The sequence below is a fragment of the Amblyomma maculatum genome, chromosome 3 (assembly GCF_055883805.1).
Source record: "Amblyomma maculatum isolate TAMU_Amacu chromosome 3, ASM5588380v1, whole genome shotgun sequence".
NCBI lineage: Eukaryota > Metazoa > Arthropoda > Arachnida > Ixodida > Ixodidae > Amblyomma > Amblyomma maculatum.
The window spans coordinates 126,751,625-126,774,293 of NC_139346.1; the positions used below are offsets into that span (position 1 = coordinate 126,751,625).

General features: G+C 47.7%; 1 long non-coding RNA gene across 1 annotated transcript in view; it reads right to left on the reverse strand.

Moving 5' to 3' along the window:
• Window positions 1–1,447: 1,447 nt before the first annotated feature.
• The window catches only part of LOC146195972 (uncharacterized), a 40,058-nt gene continuing 18,836 nt past the window's right edge, over window positions 1,448–22,669 (reverse strand). Inside the window, exon 3 of the long non-coding RNA XR_014705617.1 lies at window positions 1,448–1,618. This is a non-coding gene — a long non-coding RNA (uncharacterized LOC146195972). The remainder of the gene's footprint in view (window positions 1,619–22,669) is intronic.

The window sequence follows — 22,669 nt, forward strand, 5'->3', positions numbered from 1 at the left end:
GTGTGGGGGCATGCTCGCTTTTCAGGCCGGTCGTAAACCATGCGGGACATATTCGACTTTTGGGTGGGTAGCCCCATTCGGGCTAGCGCGTTTTCTATTTGCGTTAGGCCCACATTTGCATCGGGTCTTCCCTAAAGTGCCCTGCAAGAGAGCGATGCGGTCAGAAGCGGGAAGGAGCACTCCCGCCCCGCTACAGGCTATGCGGAAGTGGTCTAGGTGTTTGGTGGGCAGCTCCATTTGTGGAAGCGGTAGAATTTTCTGCATGAAGCACACATTTCCGCCTGACCTTCCCTCAAGTACCCCTCAAGGGTCCCAGGTAGGCAATCTGTGGGCATGCCCGTATTTAGCCCTGCCGCGGCCCATGCGGCACCTATTGGGCTTTTGAGTTTGTAGCCCCAATTAGATAAGCCCAGGCGTTTTCTACACAAAGCCCACATTTTCTTTGCATTGGTCCTAAAATTCCCCAAGTGGAACCCTTGAGGGCCAGATGTGGGAATATGCACTCAGTTAGCCCTTTCCACGCCTATATGATGCCCCAATAGAAAAAGCAGGGGCAAGCCCAATTTGGGCTTGCCCGCTTGATACCTAAAGAGGGCCCTCATGGGTGTTATTGCGGTTGCCCAAGCCCAACTTGCCCATACGGGCCCCAGATGGGCTACGTAATATGTGCTACTTGGGTTGTTTCTGGCAAGATTTATTGAAAATACATTGTGTTATTATGGCGTGTTTGGAGACTTCTGAACAGCTAGTATTCATTATGCCCAGCTGGTAATTATTCAACTGGGGCTTATTTATGTCACTTTTTTAGTTGCTAGATTAATCGTTTTCGCACAGAATGATTCTGTGCAAACAGTGCTGCATTACGCGTGTGAATCCATGCATGCTGCTGTTTTTTGGCCAGTGTGACTGCCCTGTAGGAAATAAAGGTATTCCGTTGTGCTTTTTATGTAGATTGATTACGAAAGACCGTTGAAGGCTACTAAAGAAAATCCATTGTTGGCAGCCAGCCTGAGAAACGTTTTGGCCAACTGGGGTCTCACGAGTTTCGGTGGGTGGCATTGCCTATATTTGAAGCTAGTGGCAACATGGGTCCATTTAAGGTCCTGATTTCCCAATACTTTACCATCTCTTTCCTAGTACTGGGCCTTTCATTTGTGCTGCCTGGGTTAGTACTGCCTAGTGAGTGCTATGTACGCATAGACCACGTACTTTGCGGAATGCTGCGGCATGATCACGTACATGCTGCGGAAAGAATTTTTGTAGGACGGCAGCCTATATATACGCACGAGTCTGAAATCTAATGCGCCACGGGCCTTTATATATGTCGGCTTTACATTTTGGCGATACGCGTCATAAAAGTACTCCAAATAAAATCAGGCGCTGTTCATTATTCCCTGCAGAAATCATTATCTTCAAGATAACAAGAATGCGAGAACAAGACCAGGCATTCAGAAGCTTATTAATCATTTTATTCAAGAACAATATGCATAGCACATATTTATTGCTTTTCAAATTTCTGCGTTCAGCGCCAGCCGCTCATGTTAATGCACCTAAATGCTCCTCCGCTCCTCACGCATGTGCACAAGGGACCGCAAAATGGGTCGTCTTCACGGGCGCACTGGAAATAATCGTAAAATGAATGTTAGTTTGGATTAATAATCAAAGCAATATGTACACAATGTATTGATCTGTTACTGACTCTGAAGTTCCTAGACAATTTCATCCTAGGTGTATCAATTTATTTTCATGTGGATGTGGAGAAGAGTCTATAACCCTCCTCTAAAGTATAATCCCAACAGAGCTTGTTATTCGCCTTCATGTGGAAATAGTTTCAAAAAGATACAAATGCAAGACAAAAGTGCCCCGCCGGGGTGGTGCAGTGGTAAGACGCCCGACTACTGTGCCGGAGTTCCCGGGTTCGAACCCGACCGCGGCGGCTGCGTTTCGATGGAGGCGAAACGATGAGGCGTCGTGTGCTGTGCGATGTCAGCGCACGTTAAAGATCCCCAGGTGGTCGAAATTACTCCGTAGCCCTCCACTACGGATCCTCTTTCTCTCTTTCCACTTTCATTCCCACCTTCCTCCCTTCCTTACGGCGCGGTGCGGGTGTCCACAGAGCAAGTGTGACAGTTACTGCGCCTTTCCCTTCCTGTGAACCAATTTAATTTAATTTAAGACAAAAGCTGTGCATGACAGTTGATGAGACAGCAAATTTTTGGACTCCGATCATTTCCACAATAACTTTTTTTTGTATATTGTGTAAACTTTTTTTAGAATATAATGTGTGCGAACCCAAAGATCTAATGAAGGGCAGCACAAGGGAAACATAATAGCCATGCTATTTCCTTCCGTTGAAGAGCGTTTCTGCTATAGTATGATATGACATGTTTTCAGCCACAGCTATCATTTCAATCTTCAGTTACTCTTAGTGTACATGTCAGGGGTATATATTTGTTGCGCATACAATTTACAATGCTTGCCCGTGCACATGCAGCAGCTCATTTTCATTTTAACAATACCCTCCGCATAAACGTAAGCATCATTAATTCTTCAAGGTAAATTTATAGCGATTTTGTGACATGAAAGAAAATTACTGGCAGCTGCCAACATGAACCTCTAACGCCATGCACCTTCTTTTCTCATGAGGCGCATAATCAGAAAGTGTCCAACGTAGATGCAGTTCAGGAATCTTTAACCCGGAGATCGAACCACTATTCCTCAGATCCTCAACCGAGCGCCCGATTGACTTCTCCGCGCTGGCCGTTAGAGAAACAGATAATCATTACCCATGTCTAGCGAATCACCCATCTCCAAGCGAATTCAGCAGTCCCTACTGTGTCTCGGTGAAGGAGATAGGAGGGAGAGCGACATGGTAGCCAGTGGGCTCGTGGCAACGACGCGGGAAGAAACGTGTCCGGCCGCAGCACCTCAACAACAGCCGCCGCTCTATCTACCAGCAGTATCGATGACCAAGCTTGTGCAACGAGGGGGCGCCATTGCTGCTTAGTTGAGATGCTGACTCAAAATCCAACAGTGCCATTTGGAGGGGGGGGGGGGTCGCATCGGGCCGATCAGGTGCCATTGCCACGAACGGAGCTCCTCGTGACCGTGGCCGCCTTATTTGCGCGTTGCGGCGTTAGTCGTACTAGGACATTCACCCCAACTCTGAATAAACACAAGAGAAACAGAGGCGCCTTGCGAAAGCCGTCAGATGGGTAATGATACATTGATGGGTTATGTGGGACCTTCGAGGCTGCACTTACGGGCGCCAAAACCGCTTTCTGTCTGACAATGGCAAGATGAGTAATTTTTCTCAAAGCGTGTTAAACAATCAGTTTAGTCAAACAAAATAGTATAACTTGTCCCAAACGCAGGTAGCACAAACAGCGGTCCAGTAGTGTAAATTCACCGACAACGGTGATTCTACAGAAAGCCCAGCATTGCCGGCGTGCTCATAACATACATAAATCAGTGAGCAATACATCAAATAATCGACCAATGTTGAGATGTTCCCCAAAATTTTGGCGCAACGGTTCTAAAATACCGGCAGTAGTGAACCAGTTTATACGGTATTCTTACAGTATTGCACTGGTTGTGTGAAGAAACTAGCTGCATTGAATCAATTTGTCAAGTTTGCCTTGTATCGCACGCGCCGTTTAAAAACTGTCAAAATGTGACCAACTAGTTTTTTGCTCGCCTATAATCTGTCATGCCGCTTTGCCAAACCTGCCTCGATTCGTGCGGTTTATTAATAATAATAATAACAATAATAATAATAACAAAATGTTTATTGCCACTTTGTAGATGATACAATATGGTTCAGGCCCTTCAAAGCCAACAAGAGGCTCGAGGGACTGGGCTTAGCAGTTACGGCCAAGATTACAAAAAAAAGACAAATATGTCAACAAACAACACTTCCCGCTACACCCAAGCGAGAGCAAAAAAAATGGAAAACACAAGTTAATAGCATGACTATTAAGAACTGGGTCTACTCTAGACCCAGAGTAGACGTAAATAAAATGAATTAACCATTATTTTTAAGCATAACTTCACTCCTAACCAAAGAATACAAACATGAACAGAGGGCTTTCAAGTGCATCTTTAGGTCAAGCATAGAAGTTATAGCAAAAATTTATTCCGGTAAGCCATGAAAGATTTCAGGTACATATGCACAGTGCCTTGCTCTTTTGTATCTAGTTACACTCCGTGGTACATTATAACGAAATGGTTTCCTTAACTTCCGTTAAAAAGTCTGAATTCCAAAATGGGCGGTTCACAACTGACTGCACAAAAAGGGAATTAAATGACGGAAGACCTAGGAACTGAAAGACGATCGTGCTGGATGCTTTGTGACAATTGTACGCAATGCTCTTCAACAAGTTTTTTAATATACTATCAATAAGGCAATAATTATAGTTTTTTTCACTGACATCGGCGCCAACGACTTCATTATGAAGAGTAACCATGTAACCTTCCGTAGCTTAGCACACAGATATGCCAAGTGGTCATGCCAAGATAACCTGCTGTCAAAAACACCCATATATTTGATCAAGTTACACATTCTATTGGCTTGCAACACCAGGGAGGGAATCATGATCATGCAATAATACTTCTGAAGAATTCTGAGAAGAAGAATTCTGTTGATTCTCTTATTCCTGCATCCGTTGATAAGGTATTCCTTCCCTGCCGATGGTTATGTAGTCAATTCTTGCTTTCTGCGTAATGCATTGCCATACTGCTGGGCTATTTGAACTGGCATACATTTTTGCGATTTTGTGATGTAATTTGACTTATGAAAACGCTACTTATTCGATACAAGCATCAGAAGCAGCAGTTATCTGTTATAATTCTGATAATTTTTGTTCGTTTTAGAATATTTATGCGTGACACTGCACTACGTTTGGAATAGTGCCTGGTAGAGCACATCATCCTATTTTGAGGCAGCTCAGTCATACGTGGACGGGCAACTAGCCACAGGTTCGGCCAACATGACAAATGTTCTGCATAGAAAAGTATTTTTTTAGAACAATGAACGGATTGATTGTAGATTTGGGATGAATGTGTGCCTCTCTAGCATAGCGAAAAGCCTTTATTTACATAATATTTTCGTTATTGTTTTATATCTGTTGTTGTCTCGGAGTAGCCTCTTTAGTCAACCAGGATCCATCAAGCCGCGGCGCGCGGCCGCATATTTAATCGAGTGTTAGGATCTATTTTGGAGTAAATTTGACTGAGCATCGCGATTTCACTACGAAGTAGCAGAAAGAGGTTGTCTAATTATTAAAAACCGAAGAGGAAGCGGAAAAAAGGGTGTTCTAGCGGTTCTATCGATTTATGCTTGGAGGTGATAGGCAACGACGAGTTAATGAAATCACTGCAGTGAACTGAATAATTTATAAATTAAACAAATGAAAAAATTACAAAATCAAAAAGGTTTTCAAAGGTGTCAGAATGCCCACAATGGAAAGGAAATGTTTGAGGACAATAAATTAAGAACGTTTGGGCTGTGAAATTGACCAATTAAAAATGAAACAATGGAAACAATAGAAATTAGAAAAAGAATACTTCAAAGGTGTCGGAATTCTCAGAATACATATGTCAATGCATGATCGTTATTTTTAAGAAATTTACAACTTGCAGCTGTTTAATTGTAAATGAAATCATTGAAAAATAAAACATTAGAGAAGGATTGCTTCAGATGAATAATAACGTTCACAACGAAAAAGCCGATGCTGAATGATGCCAATCAAGAAAAAGTATGGTGTGTAATTTATCAAATATTACTTGAAATGTATTAAGTATTAAACATTCTAAAAAAGCGGTTTCAAGGAGTCAGATGTTCTGAATGCAAAAAATATGTTTGAAGATGCTAAAAAGAAATTTTAAATGTAACTGAACAATTCCAAAATTTTAATAACTGCAAGAAATAAAAAAAAAACGGCAAGAAGGTTGTTTGTTTACAAAGAAGAGTCTGGCTATGAGAGATGATGTAGTCAAGGGCTACAGAGATATTGACCACCTGGGATTCTTAACATGTACTGTCATGGCAAAACACACGGACGCCTTCCTTGTCGCCTCCATCGAAAAGCTGCTGCCGCGACCAGGATTGGATCGGGCATGAAAATTGCAACAAGGGAGTTCAAAGGCGTTAAAATGCCCAGAACAAAAAGAAAGAAAATATTTGGTGATGCTAACTAAAACGGGAATGTGTATTTGAGCATTTAAGTGCTTGAAATAATAATGAAATAAAAATACATTCAAATGTCTCACTGCACAGAATGGAAGGAAGTGCCTGCTGATGCTAAGTATCGGTGTGTAAAAAAGTTTAATTTTCAAATTTCAAAAGCGAAAAACATCGTCATATGCGTGAAAAGGTATCGCATCATTCTCTTAACGGCGGAGCTTATGTCCTCTTAAGTTCGTCATGAATTTCGAAATTTTGTGAGGAAGAACGGTGTATTTGACAATCGTCATTTGGCCATTTAGCCGTTCATGTGTCGTTTAGTTTCGTTCGCCAGCTTGTAATTATTAGGGTTTTGTAAACTAAACAGCCATGTTTTCAATTTCGTATCTTTCTGTTATTCGAATTATTTAACTAATATTTACGCACTATAAATATTCTAAACTAACATCATTAGAGATTGCTTTTTATTGTGAGCATTTTGATATCATTGAATACCCTTTTAAAATTGTATCAATTTCCATTTTGTAAATAAAATGATATTTTCAATTCTTTCATAAAATTTTATTGCATATCAGCCACATATCAACATTCAATCACTAGAACGAGAAATTACAATGGTTCAGTTTTCCAACTGGTACAACTTATTTCTGAGACTCGGTTCCTACTACTGCTACTACTATTTCTACCACCAATACTACTACCAGATTACAACTAGGCCGACTGTTTTTCACCCCACGCGCTATATAATCAATCCCTTAAAACGGACAACACGCCAATTTTATGAGCAGTTTTCATATTCACCTGCGGAATGCGATCCCAGTGAAGAATTCATGCTGATTTTCCATCCCTATGTACGTATGATGCAGATTTGCGTGCTACATCATGCGTTTTGAAGCCGGTGAGTTTACAAAGACACTATTTTTTGCAGAAACCTTCACAGAACTGCAAGAAAAATGGCCTTCAATATCGTCGCGTGCGGCAGCCTGGCGCATTTTTTACTCACCACAAGGTGGCTTCATGTGGGATCACATAAACCGCGCCATCTCCATTGAAGCAATTTTTTGTATACTCCTTGGTCTAGCTGCAGACTAAGCCTCCCGCAAAAAATCATTTCCTGAACTTTTCTTCATACGAAATGAAAAACTCACTTATTTACTCCCATTTGGTACTAGTGACATACATCTCCAATTGAATGTCATATTTATTGCATATTCCTTCCACGCATTACTTTATATTGACTTAGTGTGCCGATTGAAAATCTCGCGCGAGGTTATATAGTATTGCAGTCATGACACTGCCGATGTAGTCATGAATAATTGCTTGCAGCCAGCAACGCTCCAACGATGGCCTGTTTTCTACCAGACGTGGGTCTTAACTGTCGGTTGTTTTTTCTCCACTGATCACATTTTGCTGCACAGTACACATGTATGTTCGTCATGCATCATATATGACTCACGCATGCTCTTCCGTCAATATAATAATCCTTTCTGCGTTTACCTGATGTTCAAGCACCCCGCAATTACCACATTTTTTCTGCTTACAGCTTTGTGCTAACGTGTAGCTATTTTTTTGTTATTTGCACCTGCCCAGTCGATTTCCTCCCTTCTGTGCCCACCTGAATTATTTACCTCCATTTGTGGTAGCATGAGTGAAGGCGACGACGGCTTCAATTTTAAAGTATGTAGGCTGCTCCACCCCTTCGTGGATCACTGCCTTGTCGTGGCGGAGGGAACTGCGAAGCTCGATGAAGTCGTGAGCTCTGCTGTGTAAGACCACACAGGATAAACAGGTCACGGCAGAGAGTTCTGACAAAATGTGTTTCACTGGAGAAGGTAATGGCAACCCACTCCAGTATTTCCTGCCAAGAAATCCCTATGGCCAGTCACAATAGCATTAATAATAAGGCGCCGAAAGGTGAGCCCCCCTGATTGGAAGGCATCCCACATGTTACTGGGGCTGAACAAAGGACAATTCCTAGTAGCTCCAGGACGAATGAAGCGGCTGGGCTAAAGCCAAAAAGACGCTCAGTTGTGGATGTGTCGGGAAGCGATCGGAAAGTCCGATGTTGCCAGGAGATATATCACATAGCAACATGGAATGTAATATCTATGATGCAAGGCAAACTGGATGTTGTCAGCGAGAAATGGACAGATTGAACATTGATATCTTGGGTATCAGCAAGTTCAAATGGAGTGGAATGGGAGAATTTAATTCCGGCGACGATTATGTCTTCTATTGTGGGCACGAATCCAGGAGAAGGAATGGGGTCGCTCTCATAGTATGCAGAAGAATGGACAAAACAGTGCTAGGGTACAACCCCGAAAACGACTAAGTGATTTCACTTCGGATCCAAGGTCACCCTTTCAACATAACAGTTATCCAAGTCTATGCACCAACCACTACTGCTGAAGAAGCTGACGTTGAGAGATTCTATACTAACCTGCAATGCCTTTTGGACCGCACTCCATCATCAGACATTCTGATTCTCATAGGATACTGGAATGCTAAGGTCGGGAGGGAAGAAATATCCGGAATTACAGGCAAGTTCGGTCTTGGAGAGCCAAATGAAGCTGGGCAGAGGCTAGTAGATTTTTGTCAAGAAAACAACCTGACCATAGCGAATACTCATTTTCAACAGCACAAGAGGCGCCTGTACACATGGACTTCACCGGAAGGTCTGTACAGGAATCAGATTGATTATATTATTTGCCGGCAGAGATGGATAAGCGCTATACAAGCAGTAAAAACAAGGCCTGGCGCCGATTGTGGCACTGATCATCAGCTTCTTGTTGCCAAATTTAAGCTTCGATTTAGGAAAATGCAGGAAACTAGAAGGCCTTTCAGGTATGATGTGGATCAAATTCCATCAGAATATGCTGTGGAAGTGAGGAATCGATTTCAAGAATTAGATCTAGAAGACAGAGAGTCTGAAGAGATGTGGACTGATGTTCGTGATATAATACAAGAAGTTGCTACTAAGGTAGCTCCAAAGCTAAAGAAATGCAAGAAAGCAAACTGGTTGTCTGAAGAGGCATTGCAAATAGCTGAGGAAAGGAGGACGGCAAAAGTTATGGGGGAAAGAGAAAGATAGAAGGTTCTCAATTCGGATTTTCAGAAAATAGCCAGGAGAGATGAGAATACCTTCCTGAACATACAGTGCCAAGCAGTTGAGGACAACAGCCAATTGAGGAAGACAAGAGCTGTATAAGAAAAATAAGGATATCAAAGGAAGCTTCTGTGCTAAGTTGGGCGTGATAAAGGACAAACAAGGCAGGGACCTCACTGAAGCCTCAGAGATAAAGAAGAGGTGGCAGGAATACACAGAACTGTAAAAAAAGGACACGGATGTGCAAACCCAAAATAAGGCGGTGATGATTACTGATCTCGAGCCGGGCATCCTGAAGAGTGAAGTTGAATGGGCCTTAGCCAACCTTGCTAGGAACAAAGCTAGCGGAATTGATGGCATTCCAGCTGAGTTGCTTCAAAACCTCAACTATGTCGCTGTTAACGCTCTGTATACATTATGTCAGCAAATTGGGACAACCCTGCAATGGCCACAGGTTTGGAGGAGGTCAGTTTACATCCCCATTCCAAAGAAAGGCAGTGCCAAAGATTGTTTCAACTACCGCACGATAGCGCTTATTTCGCATGCTAGCAAGGTGATGTTGAAAATCCTCCAAGGTAGGCTGCAGCAGTATGTGGATCTGGAGCTTCCGGACATGCAAGCTGGATTTCGCAAGGGCAGAGGAACTAGAAACCAAATTGGCAACATTCGCTGGATCATGGAAAAAGCAAGAGAGTTCCAGAAACCCATCTACTTCTGCTTTATTGATTATGCGAAAGCGTTTGACTGCGTTTATTGCAGCAGATTGTGGCAAGCTATCCAAGAAATGGGAGTGCCAATTAACCTCATCTGTCTACTCGGGAACCTGTATGAAGGGCAAGAGGCCACAGTCAGAACTAGGCATGGTCTTACTGATTTGTTTCCGATTGAGAAAGGAGTGAGACAAGGCTGCATACTGTCGCCCTGCCTACGTATGTATGTATGTATGTATGTATGTATGTATGTATGTATGTATGTATGTATGTATGTATGTATGTATGTATGTATGTATGTATGTATGTATGTATGTATGTATGTATGTATGTATGTATGTATGTATGTATGTATGTATGTATGTATGTATGTATGTATGTATGTATGTATGTATGTATGTATGTATGTATGTATGTATGTATGTATGTATAACTTTATTAGGGAGCCGGCAAACAACGGGTTAAACCTTCGTGACGCTGGCTAAGCGTCTACCCGGGGTTAAGCCCAACTCTGCACTGCCTCCTTTGGCCCGTTTGTGGTGGGTTGTGAGGCTCGTGCTTTTCGAGCGCACCCCGGGCCTGCTGGACGGCCCATAGTTGCATGTCCTTGTCTGTATTATGCACAGCACTTTGAAGTTCCGGCGGGTATGTCCTGGATGCAGCTTCGGTCGGGAAGCTGGCACAGTCCCACATGATGTGCCATTGGTCCCCCGGACCCACTTGACATACACTGCACCTATCACTCGTGTAGATGTCTGGGTGGAGGACGTGTAGCACTGCCGGGGCTAGGAGTGACCCGGTTTGCATTTGCCTAAGGATGACCGCCTCCTCCCGACTAAGTGCCGGGTGAGGCGGCGGCATTGTCCGTCGAGCTAGGCGATAAAATTTAGTCACATCCTCGTAACTGGCCATTCGGTCTTTTGTTTCGGACCACCATTCGGAACGGTCCCTTTCGGGGGCGCGGAAGGTAAGCGCTCGCGCCGCCGAATGGGCCGTCTCGTTGTGATTCGGTGAGGATGCACAATCTCCCGCGTGCGCCGGGAACCACTTGATACGGATAGTGTTGCCGCGGTCTTGAAGCTGGAGCTTACTGATGATGGCGGCCGCCGGCGCGCACACTCGCCCCTTGGAAAAGTTGCGCACAGCGTTCCTCGAGTCGCTGAGCACGGAGCGACACTCGGCCTCCGAGATCACCAGAGTGATGGCAACCTCCTCGGCGTCGGTGGCATCCGTGCACCGCACGCTCGCTGCCGTTGTTTTGATGCCGGTAGCCGCCGCAACGGCCACTGCCACGAATCCTTCTCGCTTGTATTCCGCAGCATCCACGAAACGGGCGTGAGGGTCCTGGGCGTGTTGCTCGACGAGGGCATTGGCCCGCGCCTGCCGCCGTTCTTGGTTGTACTCGGGGTGCATGTTTTTCGGGATGGGGTCCGCGTGGATGTGGGCCCACGCCTTATCGCTCATCTCGCACGATTGCCGACTGGGAGCTCGGGGATTGTAACCCAGGGACGTCAGTATACTGCGGCCTGTCTTGGTGGTAGAGAGACGCTCCATTTGGCAGTGAGGTGCGCCTCGGCTATTTCTTCTAAGGTGTTATGGACGCCGAGCTGCAGGAGCCGAGCCGTACTCGTGGTCCCCACTAATCCCAGCGCCGTCTTTTAAACCCTTCTAATCAGCGTGTTTATCTTTGTCCGGTCAGTGGCCTGCCAGTTGATGTAGGCCGCAACGTAGGCGATGTGACTGATCACGAACGACTGGACGAGGCGCAGAAGACGGTCTTCACGCATGCCTGCCCGTCGTGTCGAGACTCGGTGTATGAGCCGGATAGCGTCCATTGCCTTGGTGGTAATCTTGTGGATGGTCTCGTCGCTGCGGCCGTTCTTGTTTAGTAGCAGGCCCAGGACCCTTATCTTGGGAACTTCGGGGATGCGCTGCCCCGATGCAGCTACGATCTTTATGTGATCGCACTCCCCAGGGGGAGCGCGTTTCCGTCCCCGTTGTAATTGTGTGAGGAGGAACAGCTCGGATTTGGCGGGCTAGCACAGTAGGCATGTGCCGTTAAGGTGTTGCTCGGTGGCAGTAACAGCCTCTTGGAGCTGCTGCTCAATGCTGGCGTCGGTGCCGCCTGCCGCCCACAGAGTAATGTCGTCGGCGTAGATCGTATGCCGGACGCCAGTCCCTTTTACTTCCCTCGCTACCCCAGATCATGACAAGGTTGAAGAGCAACGGCGAGTTGACTGAACCGTCAGGGGTACCCGTGCTTCCGAGCTTGTGTTCGGGGAACTTAAGGTCTCCGGCGTGCCGTTCCACCGTGCGGTTGGTAAAGAAGTCTTGGATGTAATGGTAGCTCGCTACCTCCATGTTGAGTCTCGATACGTGTGCTAATATGGCTGAGTGTTTGACTTTGTCGAATGCGCTTTGTAAATCAAGTCCAAGAATTACTTTGCTGTCTTGTGTCTTGTTGTCGATTATTTCTTGTTTGAGTTGTAGCATGGCGTCTTGTGTGCTGAGTCTGCGCCTGAAGCCGATCATCGTATCCGGATATAAGTCTTCCTTTTCCAGGTACTCTTGCCACCGGCTGGAGAGCACGTGCTCTAGCACCTTGCCCACGCAAGACGTGAGCGAGATGGGACGCAAGTTGCCGATGTCCGATGGCTTGCCCGGTTTCGGGATTATGATTGTTGATGCCGTTTTCCACTATCGGGGGAGCTTGCCCGAACGCCAGCATTCGTGGTAGTAGCGGGTTAGGGCCTCGATCGATGCATAGTCGAGGTTGCGTAGCATCTTGTTGGTAATAAGATCGGGGCGGGCTGCTGAGCGGGTGTTGAGCTCGTGCAGCGCTACCCGTACCTCGAACATGGTAATGTCTCGGTCGAGCCACGCGTTCGGAAGCCCCCCGTATGGCGGGTGGGTTTCCGTTGGCGTGTGTGGCAGATACTTGGCTTCCAGGGCCTTGATAACGACGTCTTTTCCTTGTTGTTGTGTGGCGGTGTGTATGAGGCAGGCCAGGCGATCGCGCTGGTGCGACTTGGTCTTAGTTTCGTTTAGGAGTTGCCGAAATAGATTCTATGTGCAACCACGATGTAGTTGTCCGGCAGCTCGGTTGCAGACTTCATTCCACTGCTGACGGAACAGCACCTTGCAGTGATGTTGAATGGCCCTGTTTAAGTCGGCCCCTCACAAGCGTCCTTCGGAAGACAATCAATCGAATTCGTCCTCGGCAAGTGGTGGCTATCAAGGAAAGCGCTCCTGTTTAACTATCGAAAACCAGGTTGCACCTACACAGCGATCGTCATCTTATAAAGTGGCGAATAAATCTCTAGCCAACAAAAGCCTCACCGATATACCAAACAGGATCATCCAGGCAAACTTGGACGCGTGTCTCGGAACCAGAGGTTTTCGGGGCTTCACAGCACGAAAATAGCCACACTCTTCCGTAAGGCGCATGTAGCCGCTCATAATGGAATGTTGCTGACTGTTGGAGACTTTAACGCACCCCATGCAGAATGGGGCTACTCAGTTAACAGTAGAAAGGGAACTAAATTATGGGAGACAGCCCAGGCGCTAGGGCATACCTTACTCGTCGACCCTGATAAACCTACGCGCATTGGTAACAGTGTAACCAGGGATACGTGCCCTGACCTTACCTTTGCCAGAAATATCCCCGATGCGAGATGGGAAAACCTAAATACAAACATAGGAAGCGACCACTATGTACTATGTACCACTTTCCGAGCTACGCATTGCAAAATGCGTCGCCAGGAAGTGAAGCACACGAACTGGGACGCCTTTAGATATGTCCGCTCGCAAAGGCCAGCGGAAAGTATAGTAGATTTAAGACAATGGACGGAGCGTCTGTTGCAAGACGCCGCAAACACTTCAAAAACTGTTGCCCTTGAGGAAAGCAGCCCCAGTCCGGACGCTAAGCTAGTGCACATGATTGAAGCACAAGGAAGTATCCATGCTCGATGGCGTAAAAATAAGCATAACCGACGTTTAAAAATTCGGCTAACCCGGCTTGAAAAGGAAATCGAGGCTTACTCGTGGGAACTTAGCCGAGAACAGTGGCATCAGACTTGCGACCGCCTTAATGGGCAACTGGGCAACAAGAACACGTGGTTTTTACTTAGACATTTACTGGACCCTACGAGAACTAAGGCAGATTCCCACAAGAACCTACATAGGATCTCGCAATCTTTCCAAGGCACCGACGAAGAGCTCATGACCACTTTAAAAGATAAATACATTAACACCTCCCAGGATATACCCACGCCAGATGGGTACTCAGGATTGGATAATCCTCGCATGGATAGCGTCTTTACCGTAGCAGAGATTAGGGCTGCTCTTAACAAAATTAACACCACCTCGGCACCGGGGGAAGATTGCATCACCAATAAGATGTTGCGCAATTTAGAAGACCAGTCAGTAGAGGCTCTTACGGACCTCTTCAACAGGTACTGGACAGAGGGCAGCGTCCCTGAGGAATGGAAGCACGCTAAAATTATTTTCATACCTAAACCGGGCAAAAGACTCGAGATGGGGAACCTCCGCCCAATCTCGCTAACGTCATGTCTCGGGAAGGTAATGGAACACGTTGTCTTAAACAGGTTCCTTATGCACACCGATGCGGAAGGCACGTTTCCCCCGTCCATGATTGGGTTTCGAGCAGGTCTTTCGACTCAGGACATTATGTGGCAAATTCAACAAGACATTCTAGATACAAATCGCATAAGAGCCACGCGAACCATCCTGGGACTCGATGTGAGTAAGGCCTTCGACAATGTGTCACACGCTTCCATCCTCAATCACCTCTCACAGTTACACGTAGGCAAACGGACATACGACTACATCGCTGCCTTTCTGAATGCGCGTACGGCTACGCTCCATTTCGTTGACAAAGTTAGCGACAAAATTACACTAGGGACGAGAGGAACACCGCAAGGCGCCGTACTTTCACCTTTTCTCTTCAACATCGTTATGAGCGGCCTCCCGCGTCTGTTAGATGATATCCCACACATACATCATTCCATATACGCCGACGACATCACCATATGGACCAATTCTGGCTCCGATGGAGATATTACAGATTCATTACAACGAGCTATCGACACGGTACAGTCTTATGTGCAGGAAAACGGCCTTACCTGTTCACCGGCTAAATCAGAACTATTAGTTATAAGGAACAAACAAGCTTCACAGGTAAAGCCAGATTCTCGAGAACCTATCCAGTTACACATTGACAACCATCCGATACCCCCGGTAGCCACGATCAGAGTTCTCGGAATGTTGATTCAGAATAATACGCAGAACACAGAAGCTATACGCCGGCTACGCGTCACGGCGCACCAGATAGGGGGGCTGGTGAGACGCATTGCCACACGTCGCAGGGGTATGAGAGAAGCCGACCTGTGCAGGATTATCCAAGCCTTTATGATAAGCAGAATCATGTACGCTTGCCCGTACTATCATCTGCGTCGTAGGGACGAACATGCACTTAATAGCATAATTAGAACAGCATACAAAGCGGCCCTTAGCTTACCAGTATACGCTAACTCAGATCGACTACTGCAGTTAGGAATTTTTAACACACTATCTGAACTAATTGAAGCCCATAAGTCAGCACAAGTGACCCGCCTGTCACGCAGCCTTGCGGGACGCGTAATTCTCGACAAGCTCCACATCCACCCCACTGAGGAGGTGTGCGCAACATCCCATTTATCGGCTGACATAACTAGTAGACTAGTTGTTAAACCAATAGCCAAAAACATGCTACCAGGTAGACATGATGCCCGCAGGAAGACAAGGGCACAGACCCTTGAGAAACAGTACGAGGACGATCCACAAGCAGTGTACGTGGATGCAGCTCAGCACATCAAAAACGGAGCATACGTGGCATGTATGGCCACTCCAAAGTCAACCTTCATTAACGCTATAACATTTCATGCTAGCTCCATATGCGAGGCAGAGGAAGTAGCTATCGCACTGGCCATCGCGGATCCCCACACCAAAACTATTCTAAGCGACTCAAAAAGCGCCGTTCAAAATTTCGCCAAAAATTCTGTAAGCGCACTCGCGGCGCGAATTCTGCGCAACCGATCTCTCAATCACAACATCAATCTCGTATGGGTTCCGGCTCACGCGGGTAACTCCGGAAACGAAGGGGTCGACCGTCTAGCCCGAGGCTTAACCAACCGGGAGACGGGAGATCTATCGGGAACGGACGCGCCTGTGGAGGCACCGCGCACATACGCGGAGGTAACAAACTTTTATCGCGAGCTAAGATGCACGTACCCCGCCCCTCACCCCGACCTCGACCGGGCGCAAGCCACGACACTCAGACGCCTACAAACAAAGGCCATTCTTAGCCCCTACCGACTATCGTTAATTACAAACGGAGAATTCAACCCTGCATGCCGGCACTGCGGTGACGGGACGCAGGCCACTCAAGACCATATACTGTGGGAATGCGCCAGCAATCCCCCTCCAAAGACACTCTTGCCAGCTCCCTCAGCGGAGGAATGGGACAAGCTGTTGGCCAGCCCAAGGAAAACTACGCAACTGGCCCTCGTCAAGCGAGCTCAAGAGGTCGCTCCCGACTGGAGGCCACCCTAGACTCGCCCCAGCCCGAAATAATTCCTTTCATTTCGTGGCAATAAAAGTTGTTACCACCACCACAGCAAGGAAGAAGTCAAACACTATAGCTGTGTGGCTCCCGACACTTACTGCGGTGGAACGTGTCGAAACGCTTAGTTATATATCAGTCACAAGTGAGATCTCGGTGCCTGTGCTAGTGTATCTAGTTGAAGGCTCCGACTTGCAGCGTTGCGTCGTTTACAACAACGATATAAACGATTATCAAACCACCCTTCAACGTGAGTTGTACTGCACAACGCACCGAGTCATACAGGCCCGACACATAGGAAAGGGGCGTTCCTGCATGATCACCTTGCAAAGCCCTCCGACACTCCCAGCCTGTCTGTACTACTACGGCTGCACATTAAGGCCACAGCCGTATGAACCGAGTGTGGTTTACTGTTATAACTGTTTTCGGGCAGGACACATGCGCAAACCTTGCCCCTTTGCTACTGCCGATGAAGGTGCGTCTGAAGGAAAAGTTACGTACCGATGCGGCCTCAGCAAATCGGACGACCACGAGATAACATCTCCAAGTTATCCGACAAATGAAAAGGCAACGCAGAAGGCTCGTCTTCGGAACACTAAGCGTTGGCCAATAGAGGACATGACACCGGTGAAGACATCCAATCGCTTTGCAGCTCTCCAGTGGGATGATGACGAGTGGCCAGAGCTTCCTGAGCCCGCTTCGAATGCACCTCCAGCTAAGACAAAGTCTAATGATACGGTGCTCAAGAAACGCCGTCGACAACAGCCAATACAGCAGCGTACCAGACGACGATATGGCTGTAGTGGATGAGCAAATCAATCGTCTCTTAGCCGAGGTCTCTAAGCTCCGACAACACCGCGAAATGCTTGCTCGACGTCGGCGAGCTGCAGAAGTAACCGCCAAATCTAGTAATTACCCAACACTGCCGCCTTCATCCCGCGCAACAGGGCCATTTGCTGCCTCTTCCCAGAGTACCACAACGCCCAATGATAGCACTGCAACATCGCTGCTCCGCTATATGGTCAACCAGTTGTCCAACCTGACATCTGTGATACTACAGCGCTTGGACTAGCACACAAAAATGGCGAAATCCAGTCGTCCTGGTGTACTACAGTGGAACTGTAGAGGCATTTCTACGAAGGTGGCCGAGCTCAAGACCCGACTGCGATTTAACAAGCTTCGGGTGTGGGCTATGTTACTTCAGGAAACGAACGCCTTGCCATCTATTCCGGGCTTCAGCGGCTACGTGTCTCCTTCAATGACCGGCCTTCGCGTGCAGACTGCTTCTCCCACGGGAAAGGCGGCGATATATGTTGAAACGCGTATTCCTCATGTACGCCTTTCTCTTGAAAACTGGTGCACATCATACCAAGAGGTAGTAGCAGTTGCTGCGAAATTTCTGAAAGGAACGGTGGTTCTTTTTTCTTATTACATTCGACCAGCTGGAGGCGCCTCTTCCCGTATTAATCTTGGCTGGTTATTAGATGTTCGTCGGCAATACCCCGGGTGTCCAATTTTAGTCGGAGGCGATTTTAACGCCCCTCACCCAGATTGGGGGTATCCGACTGCAAGCCATCGTGGTAGGCGTGTGCAGGACGCCTTCACTGATCGCCTGTTTGTTCTGCTTAATCACCCTGGGCCAGCAACACGGCCTGTGCGTCACATACGTAGTGCTGCCTATGCTCCAGACTTGATGTGGGGGTTGGGCGCAGGAACTTCCTCATGGCACATGGAGCCGGACTGGTGCGGAAGTGATCACCACCCTATCTTCATCGGTCTCCATCCCTCCCGTCCCCGCCCTTTACGCCGAAAATGTTCTGTGATAAACTGGGACAGCTTTCGCTCATGTCTCGACAGTATGTCTTCAGATTCGCCGTCATTCCTTGTTGACCGTATACAGAGAGCACTAAACAGCGCTGCGACAACTACCTGGATTGATGTAAGTCGACCGGCACCAGATCTCGGCCTGCTTAACTTGTGGGCAGCCCGCCGTCAAGCTGAGCTGGCTGCTACGCGAGACCCTACTTCGGGACAGGCACGTACACGACTGAATTATCTTACCGCGAAGGCTCGGAGATATGAACGCGATCTCTCGCGACGCCAGTGGCATGCATGGTGTGAACAATTTTCTGATAAATCATCCAATGCCTCACTCTGACGAACGTTTCGTGCAATGGAACACGGTCGTCGTTCTACTGACGCAGAAGCAACAGCATGCTTTGCGGCTAATCTGTCGCCTGGCGATTTCGCCAAAAAAGCTGCTCAAAAATTTTTCCCAAAATACGATATACTGCCTCCTTCAGCCGTACATCTTAATTTGGCAGGCATCCCTGCAGACGCATGGAAACTACCATCTGCTACCGACGCAGATGGAATTGCGAGCCCCTTTTCGATGTGCGAGCTGCTGGCTGCAATTGACGATGCGAAACGGAAAACAGCGCCCGGCCTGGACAAAATTCAGTATGAGGTTTACAAGAACCTCAGTACTGCTGCACTTCCTGAACTACTAGACACCATAAACAAAGAAAGTGTGGCTTGATGGTTTCGTACCCGAGAGCTGGAAAACCGCTGTCGTGATCCCTATTCCCAAACCTGGGAAGCCTCCAACGGACCTCGCCAACTTACGACCAATCTCCTTAACATCAACGCTTTGCAAGCTCGCAGAGAAAATGCTAGCCACACGACTCTCTTGGTGGCTTGAACAGCACAGTTTTTATCACCCTGCTCAAATTGGATTTCGTCCATACATAGGTACAGAGGACGGGTTGGCTGTCTTGGCATCAGCAGTTCTATCATCTACCCGCAGCCGCAATGTACGTACCATATTAGCAATGGACGTTGAAAAGGCATATGACAACATCAGTCATGCTGCAATCCTGAATGCCATTGACATGCTTCATCTCCCTCCGAGAGTACGCACTTTTTTCTCATCATTTTTGAATGGAAGAAAATTTGCAATACGCTGCAGCGGTGACACTGTTGGCTCATTCGTTTCACTACGTGGCGTATCAGTACTGTCGCCGACGTTGTTTAATATTACTTTCATCCCGTTGGCGTGGCGCTTACATGATATCCCTGAAATCAAGTTTTTGCAGTACGCAGATGATATCACGGTATGGAGCACTCACCATGATCTTCTCACTCAAGAGGCCGCCCTTCAGTCAGCATTAGACGTAACCTCTGATTACGCATCCTCCATTGGCCTTCAACTTTCTGTGTGTAAAACTTCATACACGTCAATCGCCAACCGCTGGGGACGCCGTAAACTTGCCTCAAATCCAATTCATCTCTCTCTATCAGGCACCCCAATAAAGAAAGTTCGAGCCTGAAAATTCTTTGCTTAACAATTCACCAATCAGGATCAGCGACTGCTTGGCTCTCTCAGGCAAAAAAGCAAGCACTTCAAACTATAAGTTTAATAAGGAGAATTGCACCTAAAACGGGTGGCGCTGGCTCGTGTGTTGCACGCCAGTTAGTGAGGGCGGTTCTGCAGCCCCGTATTGTTTATCAGGCCCAGTTCCAGCATCTTACAAGGACACAATGGGATCGCCTTGAAACCGTAAATCGAGAAGCTATGAGGACCATAACATGCCTCCCACGAATCACATCGGTCGTAGCGTTACAGGAGAATGCGCAGCTCAACACCATCGATGAACTGGTGCAGCAGTGTCGTGATGCTCGCAGACTCAAGGCCACTTTTTCACATTCCACGCAAGCACTGAGGGCGTATGCAACGTCACACATTATTCTTCAGCCACCTGCGCCAGTTCTCCCTCCCTGGAAATTTATACAGTTAGGAGAAAACAAGCCAACTGACATCCGCAGACCGACGTCTGCCAACTCTGCATCGTTGCTACGCCAGAGATTTGAAGAGCAAGATACTAACCTGCCTCAAGATTCCATAGTAGTGTACGAAGATGGAAGCCTGCAAGGCTGTGCAGCCAAAATGGCAATCTACTGTCCACGGAGACCTAGCCTGAATCAGACAACTACGTTTCAGCTTTCGGAACAACTTGCATCTTTCTGCGCAGAGCTTGTGGCAGTTCAGGAGGCACCCTGCTCCGTGACGTCTATGAACATGCTCCCTACAGCCCACGTTGTCATCCGCACTGACGCTCTTCAAGCAGTACGTCTGCTCCGACGTGTCAGCCGCTGCCCTAAAATTTGCCAGGACATCCACCAGCTTGTGGCGCGCATCCCACAAACACTACGCATTGAGTGGGTCCCACGGGATCTGCTGCCTTCCCAAAGTCAAGCTGATTTTGCAACCCGCCTCGTGAACCAAGACGCATCAATCCCACGGCTTCTCGAAGTCGACGACGGTACCCTCCTTTTGTCAAGAAAGGAGCATCTCCGGCGCCGCACACGTGCGCTTATCCATCCGTGTGCGATATCCCTTCCCCGTGGTCTCACCCGTGCAGAGGAGGTTGCGCTTAGGAGGATCCGGGTCGCCGCTGCCCTTACACCAGCTCTAACTAGGACGTGGTCATACTTCCAACACTTATATCCTCGCCCAGGATGCCCGATATGTAACAACGAAGATATCGAGGCCGACATCCACCACTTGCTGTGGGACTGCCCAGCACTCAAGCCAACACGAATCCGGCACCTGAGCACCACATTCTTTCTCAATTTGCGATTCAGCCGTTGCCGCTTCCAGCGCGCCTGTATCGAACGTTTGGCCTCGATGAGATGGGCCAGACGACTGTCCATAGCTATGATGTCCTCGTCCATTTCAATGGTCTTGGTGGCCGAGTGCTCTGCATCGCGGAGCTCTGCCGACCAGGTTTCAATGCCTGTGATGTCTTGCGGTGTGGTTGGTCGTCCCTTACGAAAACCGTTCCAGTCCGTCCATTTCTGTGTAATGGTGTTTCCCCGGAATTGATTCGGAATCGTAATTTCGAGGATGCAGTGGTCACGGCCCAGGTCAACGCCGGTGTTGCGCCATGTTACTTTGCCGGTGTGGTCGTTCTTGATGAATGTAAGGTCTGGTGTAGTTTCTCGTGCTACGGAATTGCCGATTCGGGTAGGATGATTGGGATCCGTGATCAGGGTACACTCGTGGTCCAGGGTATCCTGTATTAGGCCCCGTCCCTTTGCCGTGTCTTTTACGTAACCCCACGCTCGATGGGAGGCGTTGAAGTCTTCTCCAATCAGCAAAGTGTTGCCTTTGGCTTCGGTGCTGGCTGTGTGTAGCAGGGTCTTGAATTTCCGTGTTTGGTGCTTGGTGTTACTGTATATATTAGCTAGGAACAGGCTGTATTTCCGTTGTTTGCTTGGAATGATTTCGCTGAAGGTGTATTCCACCCTGCTTCGGCCGTGTCGGAGCTGATGTTCAATGAACGTGAGCCCTTTGCGGACGAATGTGCAGACGCCTCGTCCCTCCGCTGGGCTAACGTGATCGCGATACCCAGCGAGGGTTGGGTTCGCCGTCACCGTTTCTTGCAGCAGAATGATGTTAGGTTTCTTGGTTACCGTGGTGATGTGTTGTTGTAGCACTGCTCTCTTCTTGTTGTAACTGTGGCAGTTCCACTGCCAGACAGTAAGGCCCGGTAGCGATTTTATTGTGGCTTGGGGCTGGGCCATGGTTGTGATCGAGTTGAGGCTTGCGTCTGTTTTTGGAGATATGGGTGGTTTGCGAATTGCGCAGCAAAGATGGGGCTGCATACTATGGGCTTGAGGGTTTGTTCAATGAAGTCGAAGCGCTCCTGTATGGTTTCGTAGGACGTGGTGATTAGTTCCTCCAGCCGCCCCAGGCGTTGGTCAGTGACGGCAGCCGTGTCGGCATAGGTATTGGTGAGCGCTTCAATTTTGGTTTCGAGCTGAGTTACCAATTGGGTTAGGTCCTTATGATGTCGTGATGAGGTGCGCGCTCGTTTCTTGGGGGTTGGGTCAGTGGGTTTCTCCTCTTCGGGCTCGTCTTGTGATATGTCCATTGATTGTGTACCTTGATGTGATGGCGTGTCGGCGTTCTCGGGGATAACGGAGGGTGTAAGTGTCTCGGGTGACTGAGCTGGGCCAATGGTTGGCTGAGATCGCCGTGCATG